The 5,101-nt window shown below is 60.0% G+C and overlaps 1 long non-coding RNA gene across 1 annotated transcript; it reads left to right on the top strand.

Annotated features, from left to right (window-relative positions):
• Nucleotides 1-681: 681 nt before the first annotated feature.
• Nucleotides 682-4,515, top strand: LOC123390337. Its single transcript, XR_006604945.1, has 3 exons — nt 682-957; nt 2,235-2,352; nt 4,044-4,515. It is a non-coding gene; the product is annotated as an uncharacterized LOC123390337 (long non-coding RNA).
• Nucleotides 4,516-5,101: the final 586 nt, after the last annotated feature.

The following is a 5,101-nucleotide window of genomic DNA, read 5'->3' as shown; positions in this document are numbered from 1 at the left end:
AACTCCACTGGTCACCTGCATCACTGTGGACTTTCCTGTGTGTGTTACAATCTCATCGGTCACCTGTGCGTGGCCAGGCCCAACCGCATGGCCTTTGCCCTTAGAAGCCAGTCTGTGGGGACGCCTGGTGGCTCAGTTGGTTGGACGACTGCTTTCAGCTCAGGTCGTGATCCCGGAGTCCGAGACCGAGTCCCGCGTCGGGCTCCCAGCTCCACGGGGAGTCTGCATCTGTCTCGGACCTCCTCGTCACCCATGCTCTCTCACTGTCTCTCTCTCAAATAAATAAATAAAATCTTTAAAAAAAAAAAAAAACAAACTAGTCTGTGAAACAGAGAAGGGTCGCCCTCTTTTGTAAGAGGTGTGTCCCCGAACGTTCGGTCTGATTCTTGATGCTTGGCGCGGAATCAAGGTTTCCTTGACCTTTGTTTTATATCACTCTCGCTCCTTTAGTCACGGACCCATTACTGAGGTATAATAACAATCACTATGATGTTTTACGATCTACCCCATACAACAATATTCCTTTCTTCTCTCTTTCTTTCGTTGCCTCTTTTGCTTGTCATTCTATGTTTTGTTTTTTTTTTGTCATTCCCACTCCTAGTTTAGAAGTGGAGACTCCCTTTGGAGGTGTGTAGTGCAGCTCTGGAGAGGGGACAGTCACTGGCTGGAGAGGCCTCCTGAGGTGGCATCCAGGACGCCTGCGCCACCCCCTGCCCCCGCAGGTTATGCAACTGTGCTCAGCTCAGCCCTTGGCTCTGCCTTGTAACTTTCCATTCTCCCTCTATCAATTTGTCTCCCACAAGACACAATTAATTAATGCTACAAAATCAGTGTTTGTTAGGAATTACCACGTGTTCACCAGGATTTCCCACATTCCTGGATCCTTCACTTCCAAATGGCTTCCTTTTCCTTCGGGCTCACGAACACTTCTACACTTTCTTCCAGTGCAAGTCTGCGGTAAGAAACTCTGGGTTGTGTTTTTCCAATGATCGATGGTTTTCTTTCAATGTTTTCTTGGTACCTTTTGCTGCCCAGAGAACGCTAGGTTCTCATGTACTTTCTTCCGCTTCACAGTTCCTGTCAAGAATTCAGGGGTTATTCTCAGTGTCACTCCTTAGTAGACTATTTTGTTCTCCAGCTCATTAAATGATGAAAGGGACAGGGAGAGGAGGCGCAGGGCCTGCCTGGCGTGGCCTGGGCCGTGGCCACCCCGGAGACGCACAGCGGGTGGAGGCCAGAGCTGGGGCAGGATCCCTCCACCTCCCAGGCCAGCAGGCCCAGCAGCAGAGAGGGCAGGCGAGAGACAGGACCCGGACATGCCCGTCTTCTCCCCACAGAGAGACCCCCTCCCTGGGGGCACGCGGAACAGACCAGAACAAAGAGCTGACTCCCCCTACCGAGATGGGGCGGGGCGTCCCACGGGCTCCAGGCGCTGAGATCAGGGAGTCTGGGCTCCTGGCCACCCTGTGCCTGGCCCCTCCCCGCAGCCTGGCCAGGTGCCAGGGCACCCCTAGAGTCTGGGGCACGAGGCCCCAGCAGGCCTCCCCCCGCGGCCCCCCCCCCCCCCCCGCCCTACCTGCCTTCCCCCAGGCGGCAGGAAATGGAAACTTAGAGCTCTGGGCTCCTCCTCCCACGGCTCAGCCCCTTCTCACCCACCCCACCCCCCTCCCTCTGCTCCCTCTGGGGCCTGCACCCTCCCCACCCTCCAACATCCCCCCTACCCAGGGGGAGGCAGAGGGAACCCGGGGGCCCACCGGCCTCTGAGCCCAGCTCTGCAAGGACTTGACCCCAGAGCAGTGCGGGGCTGGGGTCCCCCAGCCAGCAGTGCGGGTGGCTTCAAGCCGCCGGCCTCAGGGGGCTTCTGAGAACCAGATAAGCATCACCATCTCTGAGTGTAGGTGCGGGAAGGGCAGTGACAGAGGAATGCCACCAGGGAGACAGCAGGTGAGGGGGAAGGAAGCCTGCATGACGTGGGCAGGAGCAGAGCGCAGGGGCCACGGGGTCCTGCCGCGTCGCCACCGCCCGCCGGGCACCTCGCGACTCAGAGCCACGCCAGCGCCGTCGCTTGACCAATGTTGAATGAACAATACCGCCAGTGCCTTCTACACGGGGACTCGGAGCCCCGCGGAGGACCCTTGCCCGCCACAACAGCTGCCCCTGTGTATCTGGGGGACATTCTGATGTCTAGTTCCTGGGATTCCTTTTCCTTTTTAAATATTTTTTATTTTTTTAAGTGACCTCTATACCCAACGTGGGGCTTGAACTTCCAACTCGGAGATCAAGAGTCACCCGCTCCGGGGACCCAGCCAGACGCCCCTTCTTCTGTTCTTAATGCCAGCCTGACCCCTTCAGGTGCGTCCCACGGTCACTGCCCACTCAGTCTCAGTCAGGCTGCCCCAAGGTGCTTCCCGATCCTTCCCCAAGGCACTGGTCAGCCGGGGTCTCCTTCCTCTTGTCGCCCTACCGGGGCAGATCCCTCCTGCCTCCCTTATTTGGGGACTGTCCCCTCCGCGGATGCAATCCCTGCACCGTCACCTGGCTGTGTGTTGGCGGGGTGTCCCCACTTTGGTGGCCGTGGCGATGAGAACCCGCATTTCCGAGCGTCCGTGCCCACGCTGGAGCTCAGAGATTCCCCAGAGACGGGCCACGACCCTGAGCCCCACACTGACCACTGTCCCGCGCTGCTGGACAGTATTCTGCGGCCACTGGCACAGGCACAGCACTTGGGGCCCCCGGGGTCAGCCTGAGTGCGCGGGCAGGTGTGAGCGGGGAAGCCCCAGGGACCGCGACGCCCAGAGTCTCCGTCCCGCTCTTCCTCGGGCGGGCGCGTCCCAGCGACGCCTGCTCGGCGCTTCCCTGGCTCGGAATGGGCCCAGAGAAGCTGGTTTTCCACTCCACGGGCCGCCGGTTCATCCCTCTGAGTTCCTCCTGGGCCCCAAACACCTGGGAAGGCCTCAGAGAACAGGATCCCAAGCGCATTCCAGGGCCGGCCCTGGCGCCAACACCTCACCCCCGGTGAGTCTCGGCCCAACTCCCATGGTGACCCTCGCTGTCCATGGACTCTACCTTGGCTTCCTGAAGGAGCAGGAGCCCGGACCCCTTTCCAGTAGGAAGCTCACCCCAAGGGCGCCGGTGCCCCAGGCGCGGTCTGCTCCGCTCTCCCTCGTGCTGGTCAGGAAGCCCTTCCCTCGATCCCTCCCGGCTCCCTTCGGATTTCCAGCCCGCAGGAAGCCACGGACACTCTCAGCTCATCCTTTGGGGCCCCTCTGGGTCCTCAGACCTGGCCCGCGGGCATCAAGTAGACCCCGACTTCCCACCTTCCGGGAGTGCCCGACGCGCCCCGGCCCAGGCTAAGGAGCCGTGGGCTGGGAGCACAGAGCCTTGCCGGCAGGGACGGCTTCCCTGGTCACCACAGACACAGCGTGGCTGGCAGAGAGGAGGTGGGCACAGGGCAGTGTCCCTCTCCCCCCGCCCCCCCCCCGCTCCCGCCCGTCCTGCCAGGTTTGCCTGTGCCTGCGGGGACCCGACGGGCCGCCATCCCATCGTCGAGTCCCGGAGAGCCGGACGCCGGTGCCCACCGAGTGCCTGCTCCTGGAGGCTCCTTCTCCCCACTCCAAACCCGTGCCTGCCTCTGGCGGGGGCTGCCTTCCTCCCAGAAGCAGACTGACCTCCCTCCCTGCTTCCGGTCCTGCCCTGTCCCGCCTGATGATGAACTTCCCACGTGGCTAGGCCTGGAGGGCAGAGAGCTATGGACTCAGGGGAGCCCCTCTCCCCATGTGGGCCTCTGGGTGGGGCCATGGGGTCCCCCCGCAGTGAGGCCCTGCAGGGAGAGGGTCCCCCACACTGCAGTCATGGCCACAGGCAGTCACAGCCAGAGCAAAAGGTGGAGAACATGTGTTTATGAGAGGCACCGAGCAGCAGGCAGAATCCAGTGTGGGGGCGGAGGGACAGGGCGGGGCCGCAGCTGGAGGTCGGGGTGGGGGGGGTTCCTGGGTCCAGCGGCCTAAACCCTGATGCACTGAAACCCCATCTTCCTCCCAAAGGCCAGCCTTACCGGGAGTGAATGCGGGCTGCAGAAAGGCCAGAGAAAAGCAGCTTCGGTGTTGGGGCTGCGGAGCTCCGCGGCTAACGTTCGACTCCGGCGTGACTGTGGGCAGGAGCAGAGCACAGGGGCCACGGGGTCCTGCCTCTGCCCCTGCCTGGGGATTTGAATGGAGAAGCTCACGAAGGCCGAGATGTAAGGAAGTCACTCCAGGTCACCTTCCAAACCAGCACGACTGTACGGAGACTTGTTTAAACCCAAAGCCTGGGGAGGATGAGGGAGCAGGCGGCTGGCTGAGGACAGAGCAGAAGCTGGCACCCTGCACCCCCTCTCCACCCGCTCCCCTCGGTAATGTGTGCGACATTCCTCAGGCACCCCGACTGCCATCAGCGAGAAACAAACAGTTAACTTGCAGAGATACAATCCTGCAGGACGGAGTCTCCCTGGGTTTACAAATGTCCTAGAGATCTACAAAGAAGTTTACCTTATCAAGAGCCCAATTTCCAGAGGCACATAACTCAGTTCCTCAAGCCCTAAGTCGCGCTCCCCCCTCCATAAAAAAACCGAAGGAGGCCGAGGCAGAAGGAAATGTAAATAAAGTTAAATTTCTTCTAAACCCAAATCTCACTAACAAGGACACTTGATAGCAGGAATGTGACATTCCATCAGGAAACCCCCAACTGTCTTCATGCTAGTGCCTCATTAAGGGGAAAAACGGCCTTGGCTGGATAGGAACCAGGCCTCCAATATCCTGACAGTCTTCTGTACCCCAAGAGCCCTTCTGAACACGCCTTTGTCCTCACCTACCCAACTCCTGTGTATATAACCAGCCCCTCCTCACACCCCCAGGCAGCATCTCCCCCTGCCCACCAGCCCTGTCCCCGTGCTCTAATAAACCACCTTTTTGCACCAAAGGCGTCTTAATTTTCTTTCTTAGCCATCGGCTTCGAACCTCACCCCACCGAACCTCACCTGGGTTCAAGAACTTCATTAGGGACACCTGGGGGGGCTCGGTCGTTAAGCATCTGCCTTTGGCTCAGGTCATGATCGCGGGGTCCT

This window comes from Mustela putorius, unplaced genomic scaffold, assembly GCF_011764305.1.
Source record: "Mustela putorius furo isolate JIRA1106 unplaced genomic scaffold, ASM1176430v1.1 tig00537303_pilon_pilon_pilon, whole genome shotgun sequence".
Classification (NCBI taxonomy): Eukaryota; Metazoa; Chordata; class Mammalia; order Carnivora; family Mustelidae; genus Mustela; species Mustela putorius.
The sequence above is the reverse complement of the archived record's forward strand: the minus strand, read 5'-3'. Positions and strand labels throughout refer to the sequence as shown.